Source organism: Lactuca virosa, chromosome 6 (assembly GCF_052849685.1).
Source record: "Lactuca virosa cultivar CGN04683 chromosome 6, Lactuca_virosa_CGN04683_v6, whole genome shotgun sequence".
In the NCBI taxonomy this organism is placed as follows: Eukaryota; Viridiplantae; Streptophyta; class Magnoliopsida; order Asterales; family Asteraceae; genus Lactuca; species Lactuca virosa.
Window position 1 is genome coordinate 79711235 of NC_136431.1, and position 22031 is coordinate 79733265.

Consider the following 22031-nt stretch of genomic DNA (forward strand, 5'->3'; position numbering starts at 1 on the left):
TAAAATATCACTGGTTAAAATTTTCAAATATATAAAATATTGGCAGTTTCTAGTTTTTTTTGTGTAAATAATTATGGGTTTTTTGTTATCTCATAGTAAAAAACTAAAGTTTAAGACTTTATGGTTAATAAGCCAAAAATAGTTTAAGACTTTATGGATAATAAGCCAAAAATAGAAAGATTTTTCTTAAAATAATATTATGATATTTAACCCTAATAAACTTCGTATGAGAAGAAGTTGGACAGTGTCCTTGACCAAATAATTGGGGCTTTAAGAATCTCTCAGGGAGGTAGTTGGACAGTGTCCTTGACCAAAAGAGTCAAGTGTAAATGTAAATTATAGCAAAAGTTTGTTTCTACCCCCCATGTCACATCCTACCCATAAATTAGTTAAGCCCTCATTCAATTGGTTGATTGGTAAAACAATTCTAAAAATTAATCACAAATTATACAGACTTTTAGCATGTTGTAACGTATCACAATTCTTCTAGTGATACTGTAAACAGATCAATATTCAGTAAATATAAACCTGATAAAGGCACGGTTTAAGGAACTGAAATAATAATAAAAAAATGACTCTTCGGAAATCAAAGATGGACGGGAGTTTTGTCCTCCAAAGAATTAGTATCCATATCCACCAAAACCAATAAAAGGTTCACTTTGATCCTCCATAAGGGCAAATTGGACCTACCATTTAACATTGGTTTATATCTGTAAGCAGCATCATGATTCGTGACCTAGTGAAAGTTGTACATTGTCATGGCCTTTTTGTAAGACAAAAATAAAAGGAAGGGATTGGCATTGAAAATTTTTAGATTGTTATTGTCTAGAGGATTAAATTAAATAAATCAAAATAAGTTTAAGTTGCAATATTATTTATAGACTTAAGTATTTTTCTCCTAAAAAGACATATACCATATTTAGGCCTATCTAAAAATTTAATTACGTAAAGAGAAATTAAATATCCTCCTACCTTTTAACCCTACCAATCCTCCTACCCATTTAAATGATGACATGTGTCATATGAGTATCCTAAAATATCATTAAATCTCATTAAATAAGCATTAAATGTTACACATGTCACCATTATACTTTAGGGTATTTCAGTTTAAACATAAACTTTTTTTATTTCAAAAAAAAAACCATCACAATTTTTTGTCCTATTTAATAGTTTTACTGGTAATATAGTTTTTTCTTTAAAGACAAAACAAAACCAATTTTCCCAGAAAACAATCACATTTGGACCAAATTTTTTTCGCTTATAATTTCTTTTTTTTAATTTTTTTTATAGTGGTCTTGGTGTATGAAGTCGTAGGTTCTATTTTATATGTGCTTGTTTTTTAGATTAAAGGTTTTACATATGCAAACTTGGATAAATTATACCACAAATGGTTTTTTGCCGAAGTGCAAATGCTAACTTTGATGAAATTATATCACAAGTGGTTATGCACCTACTAATTTGGAAACAAAAAGTTTTGATTTTGTTAATTTAGATAGAATTAACTAAAGGTTTTATGTCATTAATTTAGAGACTAAAAATTATGCATTTGCTAATTAAAGATTATATATTGTGTTAAGCAAATGATATTCAGTCTAGCTGGGTTGATGCACCGGGTTTTATATATGTGGCGTGAGGTTGGGATTCGATTCCCTTAAACTACCTTTTGTGGTGTCACATGTGGAAATTTTTTCCCTCGAAATCTCTATGGGAGTTGGGTTTGCCCTGTAAAGAAACTCGAACTCAGGATGTTCGTTAAAATATTGCGAGTAGGATTCCACTTAATTCGTTTGTCGTTTCAAAAAAAATAATTTTTTTGTTAAAATTTAAATAAATAACAATACAATATCTATGAAATTTGTTCATCTTTCATTATACTATTATTGATATATTAAAATAAACAATTCAATTACATCATTAACTTTAGATAAAATTACAATTATGGTCCATGTGGTTGGCACAAGAGACCAAAGATAGTCCTTATGAGGAATTTTGAACGAGTATAGTCCCTGTGGTTCCCAATTGTTGCACGGACAGTCCTTATGACCGACTCCGTTTGATTGTTGTCGTTTATCAAGATCACATGACCCTCACACGAGGGTATTTTGGTCTTTTGCTTATCCCTTCTCTCTCATATCTTTATATCGTCTGCAAAAGATTTTTCCTTCCCTATAAAAATTAGATCCCCATTATTTTACTTCTCCTCTATTCTCTATTCTCTCTTATCTCTTCTGTGTTTTTCTAAGAAACTTTGCTTAACAATGGTAAATTGTTTTTGTGGAAGGCAAACGGTGATAGTGACATCATGGACGGAGCTTAACCCAGGTCGTAGGTTTTGGAAATGTTCTAGCAGTTGCGGTTTCATTGCATGGTTTGATGAGCCCATGTGTCGTAGGGGTGTGGCTGTTATTCCGGGTTTGCTAAGATCAATGAACAAGCTTCAAGACTCTCTGCTGCAAGCAAGTTTCGAAACAAAAAAACTGAAGATGATGCTTGTTTTTAGCTAGGTTTTCTTTTTCATGTATGTGTACAAAAGATGCTAATAGTATTAGTCTGGAGATGATGCTTCTTTTGCTTGTTAGTTATATCAGATAATAGTATTAGTCTGAAGATGATTTCGTTTTGTTTGTTTGGGATGTAAGAAATGTTCGTATTTATGAATGGAATGCTTTTTATTTGGGAAACTTTTTAGTCTACAACCATATAGACCTAGGTTTTATTGGAAAAGTTAACATGAGTGTAAAATATTGGTCTGCAACTTTATGAACTTTGCAGATCCATTAAAGTATTAAATATGAAAGTGAAAGGTTTTTGTATTAATATGAGCATTTTCAGTCAAGTGTTTAGACCATTGTAGTATAATGTGTAAACCATTGTAGAGCCATAACAACATTAGAAATGTTGAAAAATAAAATGCAAACTTTTGCATAGTCATAAACTTCATTCCATAACCTTAAAGTGCAAATAATACCAACAAAATATCAAAAGAGCTTGCAGACTAATGTATCATAACCAAAAGAACCAACTTAGTCTAGCACCCTAATATACCATAATACCAACAAAAGACGAAGACACACAAGAACCAACTTAGTCTGAGCATTGTAAGGTACCAAAACAAACATCACAAAAGAAATATTTTTAAAAACCATAATGACAAAAAATCAAACTTTTTCCTTTATTTTGGTTTTCTCCTTAATTTTGGTTTTCTCCTTGGGTTTCTCCTTCTTTCCATCTCCCTGCTTCTTTGCCTTGCTAAGCTTCTTACCCCCTGCAACCACATTTCTAACTTCATTTTGTCCCCCTTGTCCCTTGCAACTCCTAGAGTTGTGACCCTTGTTCTTGCATTTGCTACAAGTAATTGTAAGGAACTTCCTGGTCAAACTTTTACCTTGATTATTTGGTTCTTCAGTTTGAGCTCTCTTTCTCTTCTTTTTTGGTTTCCCCGCCTGCATAATTAATAAATTATAAAACAGTATAAACGTATATTAACTTGTAAATTGAAAATTATTTACCTGTTTAGTATGCTTGGGGGTGTCAGTGTTATGGGGAAATCTAATCTTGGCCACATACTCCTTCCATTGATAGGCTGAACTTTGTACTTGTACATTTCAGTCCATGTGCTTAACCTATAACATGGATGTACCCACTCCTCAAGAGGTGGGACATTTTTTGCCACATTCTCAACCTTATCCCAAATGGCACTAACAAGATGAGAGCATGGTAACCCACAGATTTCCCAATGCCTGCAACTACAGTTGTTGTCCCTCCAATTAACCACAAATTGATCCCCCAATGTCTTGTCACACCCCCAAACCGGAACGGCGGAAATGTTCAGGGGTGGTTGACGTCATGCATAGTATCACAACAGTTGTATCATAGCAAGCATAGTAAACACAACCAGACATTGAATACATATATGAAAAAGGTTTACATTGTTTAATACATAGTTTTGTTCATATCAAAAGTAAAATAGAAAGACGCGACTCTAACGCTCCGACTTCTCCATACTCCTAGAAGTACCTGTCTACTAATTCCCTGAGAATACAAGCAGTTTTGAAAGGATATCAGCATATAGCGGGTGAGTTCATAATCATTTAGTTTTGGTGGAAAATTGTTCTTTGATCCTTTTGAAAAGTGTTCCTCAAGAAAATCCTATATTTTCTTATGAAAAACGTGTTTGAAAATCCATTCCTTCCATGACTTCCAGATTCATACAAGATATATACAATCCAAGGTGTCGTGGAAAGAATATGAATATCCGTTGGTTACTTGTTAAACAATCTGTTTATGAAAAGACGAGTTATCCCGGGAAAATCCTATATTTTCCCTAAAAGTTGATGGTTGGTTATCCGTTCTAAACTGAGGTGTACAAGTATCTACCATACTTATATCGATAAACGTAGTTTTCTTTTAAAAACCCTGGTTATTCCCAGTGAGGTATATTAGCCTTATTACATAAATAAAACTAATAAAAGAAAACGTGATGAACTAAATCCTGAAGGTATTGTTAATACCCTCCAGTAATCAATCGGTTATTACTTTGGGGTTAGTTCACTTGATTCATTATTACATAAGTAAATTGTTGTTATCTACATTGTGAGTTTTATAACCATACATTAACTTGATATGGCACGTATCGAGGCTAGTATCCTTTATGACTTTATCACCCGTAGACCTGCCGGTCCCACTGTAGCTAGCAGTGAGGTGCGGGATAGTCAGTCCCGTATAGATCTATACACAACAGTCACGCTCTCCCTACAAGAGATTTTGGTCATAAGTGCTAGTCCTACACTCTGTTTCGGTGGTGAGTGTTACCAAGGACGTATCTCCAACTAGACTAACAAATTTACAAGTAATAATACTGAAAATCCTTTTGTGATTATCATGAATTCTTTTTAAAATGATAAGTTCATTGCCCTAGTTTTGAAAACTTTTTCGGCGAGTTGGTTTCTTAACCGTTTTGGTAAAACTGTTTTCCATGTTAAAAGTACACTGAAAATATAATTATCTTAAAAAAAATAATATATATTGAGCACAAGATTCCTTTTGCTTTTGCTTGTATTCCCCCCTGAAAACATGAAAACTCGGAAAAACGTAGGGGTATGAACTCACCTCGGGCGATTTGAACGAACGATCGATACGGAAGGCGGGATGTTCAAGTGAAGCCTTGAACACAATTTGATCCTAATTAACAAGTAATGATACATAAAGGATGTCAAATGAAGGTATTTCACCACTAGATGTGATGGAGAACCACTCTAGGGACTTGGAACTACTTGCACTAAGTGCTAGGACCTTAAAGGACTGAATGAGGGAGGTGTATGGCCACCTTAAAGGTGTGTGCGGCCATGGGTGTGCGGTCCAAGGGGTGTGCGGACGTACACTCATAATGGAGGGTGCCTTTGAGGTGTTTTCAAGGTCCATACTTGCATCCATGAAGTGTTCTAAGTCCATACTTAGTGGTAGTACAAATTAAGGGTCTTGGAAATGGGTTTGTGGTCCTAGGGTGTGTGTATGGTCGCACAAAGGAGTGTGCTGCCGCACAAGGGAGTGTGCTACCACACACAGGAGTGTGCTGCCGCACAAATGTGTGTGTGGTCGTACACCCTTCAAGTTTTGTGTCCAAAATGCCAATTCCAAGGTGTAGCAAGGCTATGGTCATGTCTAACTCGAAGATGGAAGCCAAAATCTCACTTTGGAGGGTCTTTTAGGAGTGTAAGGCCACCTTATGTGGGTGTGTGGTCGCACTCCTCCAAAGAGAGGAAGAACATGACGGGACTCGATGATTCAAGGCTTAGATCAAGTGGTCCTTGAAGCACAACAAGCTAAGGGATGGATTACTCATGTTTTTGAAGCTTTTGGAGGGTTTGTGGTTGAGGAAGCTTGAGAGAAATGGTGTTGTGTGCTGCCAAGGTGTTAAAGGAATGAAAGGAAAGGGGTCTACCCTTTATATAGGGGTGGGTGTGTGGCCAGGAGGGGTGTGTACGGCCGTACACCCATGTGTGCGGCCGCACACTCCTCCAAAAGGGGTGTATGGCCTGATTTCATTACTATACGACTTGCTGACTCATTCCTAATCTCGAACTTGGTTGTACTCAAGCTTAGAACGCTTAAATGAACCCTTAATCAGTGCTAGGAGTTAACAGAAACGAGTTTAACTCAGATTGACTGACTAGATGTACCAGGTAGAAGTTTCGGGTTGTCACATCATCCCCCCGTTAGAGGGAATTTCGTCCCGAAATTCAAGAATAAAGATGTAACTCGCGGACTTGGAAATAATGGGGTACTCCTGTTTTCCTTGTATTCTCGTGCTCCTAAGTGAATTCGAGTTCTCGCTTGATATTTCAGCGAACCTCTACTATCGGGGTGTGACGTTATTTCGTTCGCTTTGACTTCTCGATTCGTGAGTTCAAATGATTCCTACATGAAGTGTAGACTCTCGTCTAACTCGATATTGTCAAAGGAAAATCGCAAGTGTCTCATCGGACAGACACTTCTTTTGGTTCGACACGAGGAGGACGGGATGAACGTTGCTAAGCGCTCGAGGTAACTGGAGTTTGTACGCTACAGGACCGATCCTAACAAGGATCTCGGACGGTCCATCGTATCTTGGATTTAGCTTTCTACGCTTTCTGATGCGTATCAGGCCTTTTCAGGGTGAGACCTTCAAAGGACCCGTCCACCAATCTGGAACTCCAATGGTTTTTGTCTCTGGTGTTTTCTGTGTTTGACTCGAAGTTAACAGGTACCACTAACACGAGGGTTCTGATGTTTTGAAAGTATGAACTTTTATGAAATGGTTTTTACTAGATCTCTCTATGATCGCTTGGTGTATACAAGCCATGTATAACTGCAACTGGCTCGAACGTATTCACTAAGCTATCATAATTTACATATTAGGGCTTTAAATCTTATAAGGATTTTCGTGATTTAATCTGGACGAGAAAGTAATCACGATTATGAGTAATTATTGGGGTTTTCGAAAACGTACCAAAACATAGCAGGTTTCTTTGATGCTTCCTCATTCCATGAGGTCAGACTCCTCCTGTTTCTTCATTGTTCTTCTCGGTTGGACAGTCTCTTTTGAAATGTCCTATACTACCACAGAAGTGACATGTTGGACTTGTCCCAACCATGGTAGTCAGAGTGATGAACTTGACTAGGGTCCTACAACTGCGGTAGGTGTGCCCCTTCCTGTTGCACCTAGTGCAATGCAGCACTCGGCAGACTCCATGATGATGGTAGTTGCATTTGCTGCAGTGCAGGAGGTTTCCAAAGTAGAGTATGGTTGGTGTTGGAACAACAGGGCTGACTGGGGTACTGACTGTCCCAATTCGTTGCCTCTCAGTAGGTCTTTGGGTTGAACAGCTTCCTTTGAACTTTCGTTTCAGGATGTTAGGTTGGAGATCGGGTGTGTCTCTTCTAGTAGGTACTTGTTGTTGAGATTGGTTAAGACCAAGGTTTGGATTGCCATTAACACTTCCACCCATATTTGTGTTGTTAGCGTTAAGAATAGCTAGGGCGGCTGCTACAGCTGCTGTGACAGTAGCTTGGAACGTAGTTGAGTCCATCTGGAGGATTGGTGTCTTACCGGTGGTTTGGTTACGTTTCTTCGGAGGCATGATCTGCTACATGTCAATAAAAGAAGCTTGTGAGAAACAACGGTTGCCTCTGGATGTATCCTAAATGTTTATCTATGCATTAAGATTTCCCGTTTTGCTATCTGACTCTCATTGGTTTGACGCACATCCCCATGATGTGGTCCTGGCAAGGATAGAAAAGATTTGAACACAATAAAGTTCGCATGCAATAAATTACGAACTCCTGGTTGCTCCGCTCATTGAGCTGGCTGGATAACCTCCCCTATTTTCTCCGGCTCTATGCGACATGAAGGGCTAGCTATAAGGGTAGCTCCGGAAATCAAGCCGATACAGGATTCAACTTGACGATCGGGAGGAATTCCTGGAATGTCTTTGGGAAAGACATCAGGAAAGTTGCAGACTTCGGAGATGCTCTCGAGGTCTTTAACTTTTTGCGTCACATCGACACACGAGCCGAGAATGCATAGCATCCCTTTCGCAGATACTACTGGGCTTTGGCGCAGGAAATGATACGAAGGTTCGAGCAAATTTTACCACTGTAACCAGTGAGGACTTCGTCAGAGGGAAGATTGAGACGAATCGCTTTCTCGAAGCCAAGGACATCAGCACGATTTGGGGCTTCAACCATCCCATGCCGATTAGGACATCGAAGCTTTTCATGGAGACTGATATGAAATTGATGGGGAAAAGGAATGATCGTCTAAGTACATCCTATGATACATGTTTTGAAGTCAAAACAGCGATAGGACTTTCATTAAGTTGCTTAATTTGCATGCTACCGATCTAAGGTATACTTTTGACAATGTTAATCTTTAACTGGAATATGATCGTTGTCACTATTGTTGGTGTTGATATTACACAGAGTTCGGAAAATTTGACCTAGGAGTAGGTCTACAATCATACCAACAGAGGAACAATTGACAACATAAAGAACCAATGAATCGGTACTTGCAAGACAAGAATGTCTACAGGGGAAAAGAGCTACTTAGAACATAAATATGAAAGCTATTCTTTAAACCAAAAGGAAGGATGAGTAGAATATTTCCTACTGGCGACGGGCACTCCTCAGACGGATCCTTAAGCTAGCCAGCTGGCGCTCCATGTCAAGAAGGCGGCTCTCGTATACTGATTGGCGTGCTCGGAGCTCTATGACCTCAGCTCGTGTTGCAGCTAACTCTCGCTGTTGGGTTTCATTGTCTCTCGTAGTTCTCCCATGAGCAACTTCGAGATTGCGAATACGGTTTGTGTTGGCATCCAAGTCTGCCTCAACCTCCACAGTTCGCTGAATGGCCGCCACGTTTAGTGTCACACCCCGATCCTTGTCGGAATCGATCGAGGCGTGATATATTGTTCAAAGTCTCATGACAAATATGTTATAATATGATTAGATTCAATTAAGTACTAAGTATGCAAACAAGATCCACAACATACAAATACAAATCCAAATACGAACAACATTTATTACCTCAAATTTAGATAGTCTTGTGGATTTCTAAGGCACAACCTATTTTTCATCAACTTCATTCTTCAAATCTGCATCATGGGTAAAAACAGGTCAACTACGAGAGTTGGTGAGTAATCTAATTTTAGTAGAGAAAATTGTGAAGTTGAAACCTTTATAATTGGAAATTTGTTTTCTTTTGAAGTCGGCAAACAATTGTATTTGAGATAACGGTTTATAAATCAAAAATTGATTAACAAATGATAACAACAACAATAAGTCCTCACCCTATATATACATATGTATATATATATATATATATATATATATATATATATATATATATAGATAAATATATATAGGATGGAGCATCTAATCATCATACACACTCAACCACGTGCGATCAATCACCTTAGCGTCCCAAGGCGGGGTGGTCAACCCAATAGCGCTATTATTGTCCATAACGTACCTCAAGAATACGGTCATAGTCATGGAGATTAGACTAAAAATGGTAATGCACTACAAGTACATGTAACGTAAACAAACAATAGTTATACAATTAATGACTCACGTATAAATGTCCCAACAATGTCTCAATTGTGATAAAACAATAAAATGAAGTTGGAACATATTAGAACCACATGATACACCCCAAAAGTATTGAAAATTATAAAGTATGGGGTAGATTACTCACATTAGTCCCAAAACGAAATGCGTGTGTCGTACGATAGACGGTTCGGGTCAAAATGACGTAGAACCTAATATAATTAATAGTTTTGGTTTAGGAACTGCTAAACGAGAATAGAGTACTAATACAAATAATTAGACACATATTATTATATTAGATGAATTAACAATAATTCATTTTGATTATAATATTAAGGTATTCATTTGTTAAATGAATTTTAAATTGAATTACTTACTTTGCATAATTAATTTATATTTTCAATTTAGGCCAGATTTTAATAATTTCTTATTAAAATAATAACTTGCCCAATTATAATTATTTACAGATTTTAACAATTATTTATATGAAATAATCATTAAAATGCATTTTTACATGCTTAAATACTTAGGAAAATCGTTTTAAATAGTAAACAGTATTGAAAAATTATGAAATTATTAGGAAATCATTATTTCATACAATATGAATTACTGTAAAATTTGTATATTTTTCTGAACTGTTTTAGTATTTATTTAATATTTTAATGATTAAACAATACAAAATTCGGGAAAAATAGTAAATGATTCTCAAAAAATCTGTAAAATTAACCATAGTTTTATAACATGATGTAGAGCTCAGTGTATAAGTTTCAGATATTTGTGACCATGGGAAGTATTTTTTATATATTTCATTATTAATTAATCAATAAAATCATAAATAATAGTAAAAAGTAATATAAATGCATGAAACTTCATATATCATGTTTAATCAGTATACAGGTCATCCCAGAATTTTCTCAGAATTTATTGAATGCAAAAAGTATTTTATGTGAATTATTGCCCTACTTTATTGCAATAATTATAGTAATTCAATAAAAATAAATTATTTTCTAAAAATTTCTAGAACTTCTTATTTTATTGATGGGATTCTGAGAAAAATCAGGTTTATGCATAAAATGAGTTTTAGATATTTTGGTGGATTTAATTTTTTTCTTGTATGAATATGAAACTTTTAACAACATACCTTGATGAATGCTTCAAGAGGGATGAAGATTTGAGTATAATAGATTGTTCTTGGATGGAATATGAGTATTTCTTGGAGGAAATTTCGAGATTGAGAGTGAGAGAAAGATTAGAGAAGGTTTAAGTGGTGAAGAGAATAATGTGTTGGGAGAAAAAGGAAAGGAAAGTGGATGGGAGGTGAGAGTGGGAGACCATGGGAATAATCTTTTTGCTTTTGGTGGTCTTCATAATTTCCCACTAACACAAGCATCTTTTACATAATTAATATAAGAGTTTTATAAAATTTAAAGTAAAGTTTATAAAAATAGAGTTTTATAAAATTTAATGTAAAGTTTATAAAAATGGAGTTTTATAAAAGATAGGTTATGATTTGATTATAACAATCTACTTTGATTTGAAGTTTAATTATAGCATTCAAGTTTGATTCTTTTAATTTAATTAGAGCATTATACTTTGATTTGATTTTAATATGGTATCATAATTTAATTTGATTATAGTTATAACGTTGTACTATACTATGTTGCTATTAACGTCAATTTATATCGTAGTGTATGGGTTTTGATCCTATTAGCGTCAAGTAATCTTGAGTAGGGTTTGAATGAGATTGAGAGAGGTTTCGTTTGTGATCTTTTTGAGTGTCCGGCTTCACAACGCAAGGTCCATAGACCTCGTTAAGCCATGATTTAGTGTCATACACAATCCCGATGATTGTGCAATAGTGTTTTATCGCTTTGGTTCATTGTTTAGCACTGTTAAGGCTAAGGAAAATCAAACACATGAACTTTCCAAATGATGTTTTCTCATTAAAATAGCGAATTGTACAGTGATTACATAACGTAAACCCTATCATACAAGGGTTAATGGAGTTGACCGGTTTGACTAGTTGACTTTGTTTGACTTTGACTTGACCGAAATTTGATGGTTGTCACATCATCCCCCCGTTAGAGGGAATTTCGTCCCGAAATTTGCATTTCGATTGGGACTTCAAGAGTTTGGAAAAAGATGTGGAAAACTTTTCGTAGTACAAGAAATTGATTATGGTGAGGAACAACCCTCCTGATGTCACATGACGACCTTGAAAATTTCTTATTGTAACTTGAACTGAGTCAATTTAAAAGGAGTTTATTGTTTTGGGATGATAGAGTATTCTATGTGTGCTTTTATACTCCCTGTTTTATCCTTGGTATTACCACTATGAATATTTTATAACGTAGTTAGCGAGTTCCATCATTACGAATGTTTCAACAAATTTTGACGAAATTTGCATTATAAGTCCTACAAGTTCTTTTGTAGTCGATTGACGTAAACTAGTCGTATATCATTAAGATTGCAAGGGCATTTTGGATTGGTGACCCCGCCTTAAGCCCACAACCAAACAAGGAACAGGGAATGAGGCGGAATCACACATTCTAAGTCCATAGAATCTTAATGATATATGACCATAATGTTTACACTAGCCCTCATAGATTCCAGGGGCGTAGTATTATTGGGCTAGAAGTAGGAATTGTAGTTCAAAATAAAATAGTTATAAGCCTGCTATCTTCAAACTTGGGCTTTGGCCCCTCCCGATTCCTAATCAGAATGGTCCAATACTCCCAATTCTCCAAGCGACCAAGCGGTATCAAGAAATCAAAATCGATTCATCCCCATTTTCCCAATTCGCTGCCTATCTTGCCTGCTGTTCGTTTGTCGCTGTCTCGCCAAGTCAGTTGCCTGGTCTCACTCTCGCCAATCGTCATCGCCAAGTGCCCAAGTCCCCATTCTCACTTCACAGAAATCAGGTATGTAATCCGGAGACCCTAATCCTGTTCAGTTGTTCTTTCTTTTCTGATTGTAAGATTGTTGATTGTTGGTGTTGGCGTATTGCACTGCTGCTGCTGTTTTCTATTAATTTGTTGCCTATTTATGCGTTACTACTGTCTTACTGAGTTTCCTTTTAATTTGGCTGTCATTTGCGATTTGGCGATTTGCCAATTTGATTTATAAGTTATGAACTTATAGATTTGGTTATTGATTTGGTTATGCTTAACAGCTTGTCAGCTTCAAACAAAACTGAAAAGTGACAACAAATATTGATTTGGTTATTGTTAAATGAGTTATTGGTTATTGTTCTAATTTTGAATTTGATTTTGTTTTGATTGGATCAATTGTTCCTTCATTTTGATTTTTCTAGATATAATCATGGGAAAGATGAAAACATTGAAAGAGAAATTGTTGTCTGCTTACTAATATATCATTCATAATCTGTTTTTAAAGACATTAAAGGCTGTCAGGCTGAGTTGTAATTCTTTTTCTAGGTGTTTTTAGTGTTTATTTGTAGAAAACAATCTGTTTTTTTTTAATTTTAATTTCAGTTTATAATTCCCCCCCCCCACCCCCCACCCCCCAAGTTAATTGTTCAAGCTCCGCCACTGTTAGATTTACTAGTAAAAACCCTGAGTTTTTTTTACATAGATGATAAGACTTATTTGGGTTTTGCCGTGTTCTCAAGATTCATGGTTTATATACTTGAATCGATGCTAGTTTTAGTAATAAAAAGAAATTTTGAATTTAAACGTCGAGGTTAGAAGCTTGTACTGATATTTAAGGGGTTAAAAAATAAAATTTTATTAGTTACCTATAGCGACACACAAGTCATAATTTGCATGTGTGAAGACTTGGAGTACTTTCTAATTGGTTCGTGTGTGAAGACTTGGAGTACTTTCTAACTGGTTCATGTGTGAAGACTTGGAGTACTTTCTAATGAAAAGTGTGCTACTGGGGAAATTTGAAACTGGTACGTAGCTTCAAAGTCAAGAATATGCGGTAGGCATGTGATCTATTAAATGCATGAGGCACATAAGTCATAATTTGCGGCAACATATACGTATTTGTGTGTGAATTGAAGAAGAAGGTTACAGTTCAAAGACCATATATATTCATTTCCTCTTTATTTGTTATTAATTACTTCTCCCACTTCACTTATATAAATCATCACATTCTTACCGCAACTTTTAACTTCTCCCTCACAAATGGATCCACCTGCAGATCATCAAAACCCCATAGATGACCTCGATTGGTTTCAGTACTTTGATCATCAAGATCTTTTCAGGTATATATAAACGTCACTCATTACCCCATCTTTCGCACAAAAAAATGATTTTGTCTATATTGATCAAAACATGGTTTGGATTTGTAGTGATCAAAAAGAGTCTTTCATCGTGTTGGATTTGAGTATCTTGAGGTTTTTTTTTTTTTTTTTTTTGGATTTTTGCAGTGGTGACATGCTCGACCATCATGATTACGAGTTGTCGGAAAAATTGCATGAAGTGCTCGATCAGAACGTTTCCACAGTACTTAACAAAGATCAAAACATCATTTCTAGAAATGAGTTTCACGATTTGGATCCCCTTAAAGACATAAGCTTATGGGATTGTTGGGAGGATGGTAATTTACCATTGGTTAGTTTCAGTGAAGACTGTAAATCCGGTGGTGAGGCTACAGGTAGTTCTAGTGCTGCCACCACTGATCACGGTGGCCGGAAGGTGGAAAATAGATTGAGACCATTGGAGTTTGAAGAGATAGCGAAGTACTTTGAGATGCCGATAATCATGGCAGCAAAGGAACTAGGGATAGAGTTAACATTGTTGAAGAAAAGATGCAGAGAGCTAAACATAAACAGATGGCCTCATAGAAAACTTAAGAGCCTTCAATCCCTCATTCAAAATGCCAAGGTAAACTACGATAATAACCTTCTATACATTACTCATGCATGTATGCATGCACTTGGTAACCAAAGTAGTTTAGGTATTTTCTAAAATTTTAATTATTAGTTTCTTTATAACATAAACATAGGCCCTAGGCATATGCCACATCGAATCAATTGTTTTACTACGATTTCTGATTTATATTTACATAAACTTAACTCATTGTAAATTTTATGAACTCACACGAAAAATATATTGCATCTACCTAAAAAAACTAGGAGTTGGGATTAAAGGAGGAGGTAAAGACGTTAGCAGGGCACAAGAAGATGATGGAGAAATTGCCAGGTATGGAATTGACATAAAGAACAAAGAAGCTTAGGCAAGCTTGCTTCAAAGCTATTTATAAGAAGAGAGGACTTAACAATCCTTAGTCCTTACCTTTTCTTTTAGCCATTTTGTTATAATTAGTGGATTTTAATCTACATTGTATGTGTTTTTCTCTTGATAGATTGATACCCTTTTTAGTTTCATTGTGTTTGTCTATTGATTTTTTATGCAGAAAATTTTGTATAATTTGGGTATTATAGTTTGTATTATGTATTTAACTATATTCTAGATTGCCGACACGACTACGCTGACGACTCTATACCAGAGGTCTATATAAATAGACTTATGAATTTAGTAGGCATAACTTGATTATAATCTTGTGATTTGTTCCATGTCTGATCCACTCCTAAGATTCACTCGACATGCCCCCAGTTATGTGTAATTAAAATTTTATTAGACTGTTGATCCTAATGAGTCTACCCTAAGTCCACAACCAAACAAGGAACATGTCAACTATGAGAAACACGCATATGGACTTGTGAGTTATTTGTAAATTGATTAGGGAAATAAAGTTTTTTTTAGACATTGTTGGGTAAAATAATTGTAAAACACTTGTTGGGCCATGGTTAGGAGTGTTGGGCACCTTTTGGGCTTTCCATGGTTACTAAATGTGAAACATGTAGCACTTGCGTGGGCCCCCACAAAACTAAGTTTTCACATTTCTTTCCCACTTCTAGGCCCATTAGGGAACTTAATAGTCCAATGAGTTGGCCATTTTGGAGTGTATCCTTTCGGATACGTTTGATAAGGTCGGGTATTTTGATGGCTCAAAAGTAATGTGAATGACGTGCTTTGGCCTATAGGTTTGGGAACTCTCGCCTTTGGTCCCCAGATAAGCAAACTGGTCCCTCGGTTGATTGGGATGTATACGAATGCTTACCTAGTCAGGACTTTCGGGCTACCGGCACCTCCCCCTTCCAGTTACTACGCGTTCATTACTATGATCCTACCCAACTAGAGTGGATGACTTTGAATTTCCTATGAGCTCTAAGGAATACATATATGTATATACATTTTGTTAAACAACTTGAGTATGTGTGTGATTATCAGAGAAAATGGAGAATATTCACAAGTGTATGCACACATATAAGTGTCAGGAGTAATACGTATGCACATAAGGGAGCAATTAACACACAAAGGTATTCCTAGGATTTTCTAAGTGCGAATTGCATGCAGTTGTGTGTGCATTTTATAAACTAGCATACGAGAGGACCCTAGAGGCTATAGACTAGGTCAAGGCAATTAACCTAATTCCCTATAGTCAAGGGCTCTGATACCAATCTGTCACACCCCGATCCTTGTCGGAATCGATCGAGGCGTGATATATTGTTCAATGTCTCATGACAAATATGTTATAATATGATTAGATTCAATTAAGTACTAAGTATGCAAACAAGATCCACAACATACAAATACAAATCCAAATACGAACAACATTTATTACCTCAAATTTAAATAGTCTTGTGGATTTCTAAGGCACAACCTATTTTTCATCAACTTCATTCTTCAAATCTGCATCATGGGTAAAAACAGGTCAACTACGAGAGTTGGTGAGTAATCTAATTTTAGTAGAGAAAATTGTGAAGTTGAAACCTTTATAATTGGAAATTTGTTTTCTTTTGAAGTCGGCAAACAATTGTATTTGAGATAACGGTTTATAAATCAAAAATTGATTAACAAATGATAACAACAACAATAAGTCCTCACCCTATATATATATATATATATATATATATATATATATATATATATATATATATATAATATATATAGGATGGAGCATCTAATCATCATACACACTCAACCACGTGCGATCAATCACCTTAGCGTCCCAAGGCGGGGTGGTCAACCCAATAGCGCTATTATTGTCCATAACGTACCTCAAGAATACAGGCATAGTCATGGAGATTAGACTAAAAATGGTAATTCACTACAAGTACATGTAGCGTAAACAAACAATAGTTATACAATTAATGACTCACGTATAAATATCCCAACAATGTCTCAATTGTGATAAAACAATAAAATGAAGTTGGAACATATTAGAACCACATGATACGCCCCAAAAGTATTGAAAATTATAAAGTATGGGGTAGATTACTCACATTAGTCCCAAAACGAAATGCGTGTGTCGTACGATAGACGGTTCGGGTCAAAATGACGTAGAACCTAATATAATTAATAGTTTTGGTTTAGGAACTGCTAAACGAGAATAGAGTACTAATACAAATAATTAGACACATATTATTATATTAGATGAATTAACAATAATTCATTTTGATTATAATATTAAGGTATTCATTTGTTAAATGAATTTTAAATTGAATTACTTACTTTGCATAATTAATTTATATTTTCAATTTAGGCCATATTTTAATAATTTCTTATTAAAATAATAACTTGCCCAATTATAATTATTTATAGATTTTAACAATTATTTATATGAAATAATCATTAAAATGCATTTTTACATGCTTAAATACTTAGGAAAATAGTTTTAAATAGTAAACAGTATTGAAAAATTATGAAATTATTAGGAAATCATTATTTCATACAATATGAATTACTGTAAAATTTGTATATTTTTCTGAACTGTTTTAGTATTTATTTAATATTTTAATGATTAAACAATACAAAATTCGGGAAAAATAGTAAATGATTCTCAAAAAATCTGTAAAATTAACCATAGTTTTATAACATGATGTAGAGCTCAGTGTATAAGATTCAGATATTTGTGACTATGGGAAGTATTTTTTATATATTTCATTATTAATTAATCAATAAAATCATAAATAATAGTAAAAAGTAATATAAATGCATGAAACTTCATATATCATGTTTAATCAGTATACAGGTATCCCAGAAGTTTCTCAGAATTTATTGAATGCAAAAAGTATTTTATGTGAATTATTGCCCTACTTTATTGCAATAATTATAGTAATTCAATAAAAATAAATTATTTTCTAAAAATTTCCAGAACTTCTTATTTTATTGATGGGATTCTGAGAAAAATCAGGTTTATGCATAAAATAAGTTTTAGATATTTTGGTGGATTTAATTTGTTTCTTGTATGAATATGAAACTTTTAACAACATACCTTGATGAATGCTTCAAGAGGGATGCAGATTTGAGTATAATAGATTGTTCTTGGATGGAATATGAGTATTTCTTGGAGGAAATTTCGAGATTGAGAGTGAGAGAAAGATTAGAGAAGGTTTAAGTGGTGAAGAGAATAATGTGTTGGGGGAAAAAGGAAAGGAAAGTGGATGGGAGGTGAGAGTGGGAGACCATGGGAATAATCTTTTTGCTTTTGGTGGTCTTCATAATTTCCCACTAACACAAGCATCTTTTACATAATTAATATAAGAGTTTTATAAAATTTAAAGTAAAGTTTATAAAAATAGAGTTTTATAAAATTTAATGTAAAGTTTATAAAAATGGAGTTTTATAAAAGATAGGTTATGATTTGATTATAACAATCTACTTTGATTTGAAGTTTAATTATAGCATTCAAGTTTGATTCTTTTAATTTAATTAGAGCATTATACTTTGATTTGATTTTAATATGGTATCATAATTTAATTTGATTATAGTTATAACGTTGTACTATACTATGTTGCTATTAACGTCAATTTATATCGTAGTGTATGGGTTTTGATCCTATTAGCGTCAAGTAATCTTGAGTAGGGTTTGAATGAGATTGAGAGAGGTTTCGTTTGTGATCTTTTTGAGTGTCCGGCTTCGCAACGCAAGGTCCATAGACCCCATTAAGCCATGATTTAGTGTCCTACACAATCCCGATGATTGTGCAATAGTGTTTTATCGCTTTGGTTCATTGTTTAGCACTATTAAGGCTAAGGAAAATCAAACACATGAACTTTCCAAATGATGTTTTCTCATTAAAATAGCGAATTGTACAGTGATTACATAACGTAAACCCTATCATACAAGGGTTAATGGAGTTGACCGGTTTGACTAGTTGACTTTGTTTGACTTTGACTTAACCGAAATTTGATGGTTGTCACATCTAGTTCAACATTGCGGGCCACTCGGCGGACTATGATTGGAAGGGCTCTATCTGCAGAGCCTCCTTCGTCCACATTGTAGAAGCGGCGATCCCCATCGAACGGGCGGGGTTGGCCTTGTTCGTGGCTCCACCTATCCAGGCTTCTGACCCACATAGGCGTTGGGCCTTCGAGTACAAGCCGGGGGTTGGGATTTGGTTTTGGGGCCACTTGAGGTAGGTCCTCGGCTTCGGGTTCCGAGTCAGTCTCTTCAGGAAATGGTTCGGCAAAGTTATCGTCCGAAGGAATTTCATGGTTTCCTTCTGGCTCTGGCTCGATCCATCCATCATCTCCTTGGTTGGGAAAGTACAGGTCGCCAGGAAGATGGAATCCAGCCATGCTATCTACGCGAGGTGATGGTAAAGGGATATTTAATAAGCATCGAATCTATAATACCTCCAACTTATTATAGTTTCGTGATTGATTCTTGAAGAATGGATTTTTTGTGTAAGTTTCTGTTTCGGTCGTTATAGTACCTTAAAATACTCCTATAGTATTTTAACCCTTATGTTTGGTTCTAGAACTCTTCTGGTATCTAGGTAAGTTTTAGGCTTGCTGCAACACCACAGTCACTCCCAAGCACATGTTGGTCATGTCTCGAATGAAATAGTTGATCAGACTATATTGATCCTAGACATGATTACATAACTGCCCAGGTTTAACCGCGATATCCAACATCCAAATACTTTTGTTTTGTTCTACTAATGACATGGATTTTGGTACTCGGGTATACTCATATACTTTGTTATAAAAATACTTATATTTTTGGAAAGTATACTTTTAGTTTAGAGCACTTAGGCCCCTTAATGTTTATAGTTGTATACCATGTAAGGTTCGGTTTACTTAGTTCACTATAAACAATAGCTCTGATACCAATCTGTCACACCCCAAACCGGAACGGCGGAAACATTCGGGGGTGGTTGACGTCATGCGTAGTATCACAACAATTGTATCATAACAAGCATAGTAAACACAACCAGACATTGAATACATATATGAAAAAGGTTTACATTGTCTTAATACATAGTTTCGTTAATATCCAAAGTAAAATAGAATGACGTGACTCTAACGCTCCGACTTCTCCGAATTCCTGGATGTACCTGTCTACTAATTTCCTGAGAATACAAGCAGTTTTGGAAGAATATCAGCATAAAGCTGGTGAGTTCATAAGCATTTAGTTTTGGTGGAAAATGTTCTTTGATACTTTTGAAAAGTGTTCTTCAAGAAAATCCCATATTTTCTTATGAAAAGCATGTTTGAAAACCCATTCATTCAATGACTTCCAGATTCATACAAGATATGTACCATCCAAGGAATCATGGAATGAATATGAATGTCCCTTTTGATAAATGTTAAACCATCCGTTTATGAAAATGTCGTGTTATCCCGGGAAAATCCTATATCTTCCCTAAAAGTTGATTGTTGGTTAGCCGTTCTAAACTGAAGTGTACAAGTATCTACCATACTTATACCGATAAACGTAGTTTCCTTTGAAAAACCCTGGTTACTCCCAGTGAGGTATATTAGCCTTATTACATAAACAAAATTAATAAAAGAAAACGTGATGAACTAAATCCTGAAGGTATTGTTAATACCCTCCAATAATCAATCGGTTATTACTTTGAGGTTAGTTCACTTGATTCATTATTACAAAATTAAATCTCTGCTATCTAGGTTGCGAGTGTCATGACCATAACTGACTGGATATGGCACGTAACGGGGCCAGTATCCTTTATGACTTTGTCACCTATAGACCTGCCGGTCCGACTGTAGCTAGCAGCAAGGTGCGGGATTGTCAGTCCCGTATAGATCTATACACAACAGTCACGCTCTCCCTACAAGAGATTCTAGTCACAAGTGCTAGTCCTACACTCTGATTCTGTGGGAGTGTTACCAAGGACGTGTATCCAACTTAGACTAAGAAATTTACAAGTAATAATACTGAAAATCCTTTTTATGATTTGCATGGATCCTTTATAAAATAATACATTTTAATACATGATTCACAAATTCGTTACCCTAGTTATGAAAACTGTTTCTACGAGTTGATTTCTTAATCGTTTGGTAAAAACTGTTTTCCATGTTAAAAGCATACTGAAAATATAATTATCTTAAACAAAATAATATATTTTGAGCACAAGTTTCCTTATGCTTTTGCTTGTATCCCCCCCTGAAAACATGAAAAACTCGGAAAAACGTAGGGGTATGAACTCACCTCGGGCGATTTGAACGAAGGATCGATACGGAAGGAGGGATGTTCAAGTGAAGCCTTGAACACGATTTGATCCTAATTAACATGTAATGACACATAAAGGAATCAAATGAAGGTATTTCACTATTAGATATAATAGAGAACCACTCTAGGGACTTGGAACTACTTGCACTAAGTGTTAGGACCTTAAAGGATTGCATGAGGGAGGTGTATGGCAACCTTAAAGGTGTGTGCGGCCATGGGTGTGCGGCCCAAGGGGTGTGCGGCCGCACACTCACCTCTTGGCCGCACACTCACCTCTAGGCAGCACACCCACCCTTATGTAAAGGGTAGACCCCTTTCCTTTCATCCCTTTAACACCTTGGCAGCACACAACACCATTTCTCTCAAGCTTATTCAACCGCAAACCCTCCAAAGCTTCAAAAACGTAAGTAATCCATCCTTTAGCTTTTTGTGCTTGAAGAACCACTTGATCTAAGCCTTGAATCATCATAGTCCCGTCATGTTCTTCATCCTTTGAGTGAGTGCGGCCGCACACCCACATACGGTGGCCGCACACTCCTAAAAGGCCCTCCAAATGAGAGTTTGACTTCCATCTTTGATTTGGACATGATCCTAGCCTTGGCACACCTTGGAATTGGCTTTTTAGACACAAACTTGAAGGGTGTATGACCACACACCCCTGTGTACGGCCGCACACACCTTTGTGCGGCAGCACACTCATGTGTGAGGTAGCAGTAGTGAAATACCTTCGTTTGATTCCTTTACGTGTCATTACATGTTGATTAGGATCAAATCGTGTTCAAGGCTTCACTTGACCATCCCGCCTTCTGTATCGATCCTTCGTTCAAATCGCCCGAGGTGAGTTCATACCCCTACGTTTTTCCGAGTTTTTCATGTTTTCAGAAGGGGGGGGGGATACAAGCAAAAGCATAAGGAAACTTGTGCTCAAAATAT